This window comes from Podarcis muralis, chromosome 2 (assembly GCF_964188315.1).
Source record: "Podarcis muralis chromosome 2, rPodMur119.hap1.1, whole genome shotgun sequence".
Lineage (NCBI taxonomy): Eukaryota > Metazoa > Chordata > Lepidosauria > Squamata > Lacertidae > Podarcis > Podarcis muralis.
Window position 1 is genome coordinate 90,040,718 of NC_135656.1, and position 7,255 is coordinate 90,047,972.

Sequence of the window (7,255 nt, forward strand, 5' to 3'; positions counted from 1 at the left end):
GTCAACCAGCTCCTTTCCTTTTCCCCATAACAGTCAATCGAAGGAGCCTCCAAAACAAATCCAAAAGCCCCCCCCCCACACGAGATCACTGCCCGCCATTGTACTCAACCAGCTCCTTTCCTTTTCCCCCACCATGGGCCCCTGCTCCAGAAAGACCTTTTCCCCAGCAAGGGTGAGTGGGCCGTCGATGACATATCCATCTGATTCCGAGCACAGGTATGTTTAGCTTCTGAGCCCCTCCAAGCCAAAGGCAGAAAGCCCAGCCAGCAGCCAAACGAAGCCTCAAGTGGTGGTTCCCACAGCACAGCAACCCAGCAAAGGGGATGCAGCAAGGAAAACCACTGTCACCTCTCCGCTGGGAAGCACTGAGCAAAGGCGAGTCCCCAGGCAATGCGGCCGATTTGATTGGCACAAGGCACACAAGCTCCACCCCCCAGTCATTCTTGGACTCCTTATTGGGTGAGCAACGCAGCCAAGCAACACAGTTGGAGCCTCCCTTCTCCCTGGCCGGCAGGGAGGGAGGGAGAGGAGCTGCTTCCTTTGAAATCCGGGAAATTTAAGGGACATCATCAATAAGGGACAGCAGTGGGAAACGGCGCTGGGATAAGGGAGTTTCCCGCCAAACAAGGGACGGTTGACAGCTATGCTCAAATGTGGATGAGAGGCAGGCTTTAGAAAGACAGTGAAACTCAAAGGGCTTGTGAAAACTCCAGTGTTGATATCTACTGTATCATAAGTCATGGGAGTCTGTTGTTTTGTTCTACAGGGGAAAATCTTGTGGATGTCTACCCCAGCTGAGACACTAACAATATTATTCAGAATTGTTTGTTAGCTGTCTTACAAATTTTAGCACCAGACACACAGAATATAAATCTCTTAAACTGATGAAGAAGTACAATTGTCACTGATGCAACAAAACCAGCCAGGTGTGTTTATGTTCCTATTGCTCTGTCCTTATTTAGGTACCTCCCAGACATATTTCAACTTTCCATAACTGTCCCAGGTTGTACACCCTCTCATGTTTTGAGAGGTTCTTTGTAAGGTCACCAGTTCCTACAAATCCTGATTCTCCAATGCCCAACACACACACTTAACTGAATAGCACATCTAGCTGAACAACATAGAGTTCAAAAGTGATAAGCAAGACTGGAACCCAATGCACAAAGAGAAAAAGCAGGTGAAATGTACCATAGATCCCAGGGATGCTGTGAAACTGACATTGAGTTATTGAGGCGGGTTTGTAGAGACCAAGCCCTGACTTGCTGAGATTCCAGAGCTACACCGAGATGCACTTCCAGAGATGCAGTGGTATAGCCAGAGATACATTATACCTGCTCATTCTCACAGGAACTAGTTTCCATTATACACTGTAGTGGAATATCAGGTAAGGAGGCAGGTTCTGCCCACACCAAAAAGCTGTGTCCCAGACTGAAGCTATTGGCTATGATTTCAACCATCTATTAGAATCTGCTGAGAACTAGAATTGGAACTGAAATGCCTACCAGCATTCACATTGGCTAGCTATGTGTAGTAGAGCTGTGTGGGGCTGCTCCACATGAGGGGCAATTCTAGCTGGCACAGGATTCCCTCTCTTGTAAGGAGAGCCAGCGTGGCGTATTGGTTAAGAGCGGTGGACTCGTAATCTGGTGAACCAGGTTCGCTTCCTCACTCCTCCACATGCAGCTGCTGGGTGACCTTGGGCTAGTCACACTTCTCTGAAGTCTCTCAGCCTCACTCACCTCACAGAGTGTTTGTTGTGGGGGAGGAAGGTAATGGAGATTGTTAGCTGCTTTGAGACTCCTTAGAGTAGTGATAAAGCAGGATATCAAATCCAAACTACTCCCCCCCCTCCTCCTCCTCTTCTTCTTCGTGGTAGAAAAGTCTTGTGTACATACATCTGTGTGCATGTGCTGCCCCTTTACACAGCTGTCAAATAAGCAGTTTGTGGAAGATGTGACCAGCACAATGTACGACCCCATGCATGACCCCATGGCTCCCCTCCACACACCTGGGTGAGGGGTCAGTTTACCCTACTAGTGAGATGTAAGCTAAAAATTCAAAACTAGTGATACCATTGACCATCTGCACATGTATTTTAGTCTGTATTATCCTAATTTTGTTTCATTGTTACCAGCAAACATGTGGCTAGAAGACACACTACTGTGGTTATGTTTCTGCATAGAAATCAAGAAGAAGAAATAATGAAATAATAATACGATTTTTTAAAAGCCCTGTCTATATCCACATCTAAGCCCTGCTCCTTAGTACAGCAGTATATCTATCTATCTATCATCTATCTATCTATCTATCTATCTATCTATCTATCTATCTATCTATCATCTATCTATCTATCTATCATCTATCATCTATCTATCTATCATCTATCTATCTATCTATCTATCATCTATCTATCTATCATCTATCTATATCTATCTATCTATCTATCTATCTATCTATCTATCTATCTATCTATCTATCTATCTATCTGATAATACCCACTACACAAATAATAGCCATTCCATCTTACTGGTTCAGATTTGTGGTTGGTTTCTGTGTCCCTTCTAAATCACTGGTGATAGTGAGTGAATGGTTAAATCTTAATTCTTTCATGTCTCTATCTTCAGCTGTTGAGTGCTGGAGTAAGTGTCACTTGTGTAGCCTGATTCAGCATCCTAAATCAAATTCTGCAAGCTAGCTGAATGTGTCATGACATTTAGAAACTGAAAAATGTAACCATCTTGTCTCAATGACCTCTTGTATTTAGACACTATCTTCATGAGATGCAATGCAACCACTGCCCACAGTCTAGTCCACTATACAGAATACAACATATACCCTAGCATCAATAGACAACTCTGTAAATACACATATTTTGCAAATATTCTTAAAGTGTTTTGCTGACATAGGTCTTGCTCATTTTTTACAGCATTCTGACTGGGAAACTTTTAGGCAGGAGAGTAAATGAAATGCTTTTCTTTTGTTCATTAAGAAGAAAATAAGCATTTTAGTGAAATGTCTGTCTTATTGACCCCAGACACATTTCTCTACAAATATGTGACTTTATCTAGAGATAAATCAAAAGGTGAAATTCAAAATATTATTTCTTCTGTTATGTACATCATAACAAACTTTTCTAATGGTCTGACAGCATCTGTCAAGCTCCATGGTGTAGCTTTGAGATCCACAATACAGAAGATATATACCCTCCAACATAGCCACTTTAACATATTTTCAAAATAAACCACATGCTCTCTTAGGTGGAATCTACACACATATAAAAAAGGCCGTGAAAATGCTTTTTTAAAAAACGTTTTGAAAAACACATTGAATTTTGCATAGCTCACTTTCACCATCTAGTGTCACATTTGTATACTGCACTTTACAACACATTTAAAACGTTTTATTTGCAGCTGTGTAGCTGAGTCCTTAGTGTTCTGCTATTTCTATTTCTACCCCTGACAGCATCCAAAATGAGAAATTGTTATACAAGTCAATAGAGGAAATGGGCTTTTCTTTTTTTCTGGTTTAAGTGACTATTTTAAGAGAATCAATATATTACTAGCTCCACATATGTTTCTCATGCAGGTGTATCCTTATGCAGTATTAGTCTATCAGAAATATAAACCTCATTGGTGAGTGGGATTGTACTTGTAATGACTTTTGAGTGACAATTATTTGTGTAGGGAGGGGCTTTGGGGATGATTTGCTTGATGATAAAGAAAACCAAGTTTATGCCTATTAATGGAGGCTATAATGTAATTCTGTGCATTGATGTAGCCAGGGGGGGGGGCAGGGGGCAACAGTCCCCCTAAATCAATAAGAATCAATACAAAGCTGAGGTTCTATCCCCCCAACAAAAGCCTGCCCCCCTAACAAAAATCCTGGCTATGCCCATGATTCTGTGTGAAACAAATATAAAAGTAAATAATTGATTTCTTGTTGAATGGTAGCTTATTCTGAAGAGGAAAACCAGTATGGATTTTTATGCTTTTTTTGTTTAAAAAGAGAAATGACTAAGGTAGTGGTTTTGTATGTAACAATTCAACAGATTTGTACCAGATTTGTGTGGGACTCTTCTACCACAATTGAACAATGGTCAGTTTTGGAAGGGATAGTCACAACTGGAAGCGGGGTAAATTAGGATAGCTTTTTTGGGGGGGGGGGTTGTGGCCACACATTTTTCTGTAAAGAATTAACAGAATGCATTCATACAGTAAAAATAAAGTTAGCATTCTGTACACACGGGATCACCGGATATGCACATAACAACGCCTCACTACATTATGAGGGAGAAGAACCTGAGATAGTAAATGGCAACCTAAGTTGTTAGCTTATGGAAAAGCCTAAAGCATTATTTCAATGATTCAGGCATTTTTGGATGAGGTCAAGCGTTCTGGACCAATTTCTGTCTGGCTACAGGCATTCGTTTAGGATCAAAATAGTCATGGCCACCCTGACCAATTATCTTCTATGGGAGAAAAGCAATAAAAATGTGACCCTGTTGACATTCCTGGATTTCTCAGTGGTTTTTGTAACCATGATTAATGCACCTCACCGGTATAGCACTGTGGGTTGGGAATTGGAGGTACAGTGGTCCTACTCCTACCCACATAGCCAGTTCTATATGTAGCACTAGGGGATTTCTGTTTGGCCCTGTGAAGGAATTAGATTGTACTTAAATAGATGGTTTCTAAGGACTCTGATTTTATATGTATTATTGTGTAATATATGGGAATACATATTTTTATTGTCTGTTCAGTTGGGGATTATATAGGGTTAACTTGCTGTATCTGGAGGCTCAAATAAAAAGGCAATAGAACTCCATTGTGTATATGAATTATGACATGTCTCTTCTCTGAGAGAGGGGAAACTAAAAGGCTCCAATACTTCCTGTTGCCCATAACCTGGTAGGTGGAGCCTGTGATTTCAAGGGGGTGGATAGGGAAAGTCTTTATCTACTAGTCTGAAGCTAGCCCGAAGGTGTGTGATTTAAGGTGGAGCTCCTGAGGCATCAAAGCTTTTGTATGCCTGGGAGAGAATGGTGGTAAGAAATATGTACTGGGATTTTACAGGACAACAAATAAGTTTATGATTCTCACTTTAGGGAATGCACTAGAGTTAGGGATAGAGGATTGTGTTTAACCATTTGTTTGTCTTTTGCTTCATTTGGGTTATGCTGGTTTTCTGTGAAATTTTCCTTGTAATATTTTTTCTTAAAACACCATATAACTTCAGATTTTCTTTCATAAACTTATTGTGGTCTTGTCTCACTTTAACACCTCCAAACCTAGAAGCCATAAACTATGCTACCCTGAGAGGCCTCAGGGGAGTATACTTTGTGGTGGCCAGATGTTCCTTTCCCAGGTGGTACAGGACCCAGGGTAGTGACGGGTGTCCACCAGAGGCCCCAAGACAGTTGATCCATGGAGTCCCTCAAGCTTCTGTTCTGTTCACAGTGCTATTCAACATCTATATGAAACTGCTGGGTGAAGTCTTCAGATGATTTGGAATTGAATAGATCCATTATCTCACCAGAGTTAGATGAGGCTGTAGAAGTTCTAGATAAATATTTGGCCACCGCAATGGGCTGGATGAAGGCCAGGAAACTGAATCCTGTTAAGAGGGAGATGCTGTGGCTGAGTGGTTCCCTTGTTTTGTGAATGGCCTGTTGTTGAGGTGTGCAATGTGGAGCACCCTACACAGTCGGATGGGGCTGTGCTGCTGCCCTTCCACCAACACACAAATAACCACAACACGTTTGTGTTGTGGTATTCTGAACATGATCTACGTAACGAGGCAATTGTGGTGTGTGTTGCCCTTCCATCAACAGCTACATTGTTGTATAGCTGAAAAAGTATGACATGGCTTTTTGTGTGTGTGTTTTGTGATTTTATTGTAATGCATATAGTGATCTTATGACATTTTATTGTTATGTGCCCTGAGATCTTTAGGCTAAGGGTGGAATCTAAACATTTTAATAAATATTGAATGTACCTCTAAATAACATAAAAAAGCAGGTGAAATGAAAAAAATAATCTGTCATTCTGGGACCAGCCTACTGCAATTCAAACTATAGTTGTGATTAGACAGCCACTCTAGGTAGCTGGAAACCAGAATGCTAAGAAGTGGTTTTTTTTAATAGAGGGACCAAACAATTTCCGACAGAAATCCATCATAAAGTTTTGAGAGACACATCTCAAGCAGGAACTCTGCTATATCATTCAGCTAGATGTTTCAGAACATGGGGGCTCTCTTTAATGCTGGCAGTTCGATGATATGGACCAGGTGTACGGATTGTGCACTACAGTGTGCTCTGCATTTGGCATGGGAGGCAACGAAGAGTTGTTGATGCAGAGAGAGAGAGAGAGAGAGAGAGAGAGAGAGAGAGAGAGAGGATTGAAAGCAATTAATTCACTTTGTCTTTAAAATGCAGGGTGGCTGATATGGTCAAAGGCATTAGGGAAAATGTCCTAATAGAACTGCAGTTCAGCAGAGCAGTCCAACTGCACAGGGAAGCAGCTATCTATGGAATCTTGCTGGTCTTCAAAAAGGGCTAGAGAGGAGTGTGCCCAGGATACAAGATCTCTGGTTTAATTAAGATTGCTTTGTTACCATAGAAGGGGGGGGGGATTTGTCTGTGGGCAACTTGAAATTCTGGAGAAAGGAAAGGAGAATTTGTGGAAGAGTGAGAGCCCTGGTGTGGCTGTTGATGGCTTTGCCACTCCTTCCGTGTGTGATCATTGGGAAGCAGCAGTTGGGAAGCCCAAGTTGGCAGGTTCACTGGGGAGATGAAAAGCTCCGCTCTGAACAAGCAAGCTCTTCCTGGAGAGATGCCTGCAAAGTTCAGGTGCCAGAAGCAACGGGAAAGCCGGCTGAGCCCTCCCATCCTCCACCTCCTGGCTTGGGGAAAACGGAAGAGAAAAGGAAGATCCAGGAATCGGACATCCTTGGGCAGTGGCAGCAGCACCTGGTGCAGAGCCACGGAGCCCAGAGGCAAGACCGGATCACCTCCAGATTTCTCCCTCTTCACATCGCCCCCAGGCTAGGCGAGAGCAGAACAGCCGGAGCACGGCGATCGCCGCCTCAGGAAACGCAGCCCAGGAAAGGCAGCCCCGCTGGGGGAACGAGGGATGGGGAATCCGTGCTGAACCAACGGCGCCAAACGAGGACAAGTGGCGGAGCCTAACTTCACGCTGCCAGCTACAAGTTGACGCACCGCTCCGCTCGGGGCAGCTCAGCCCAGCCTGCCCTCCCC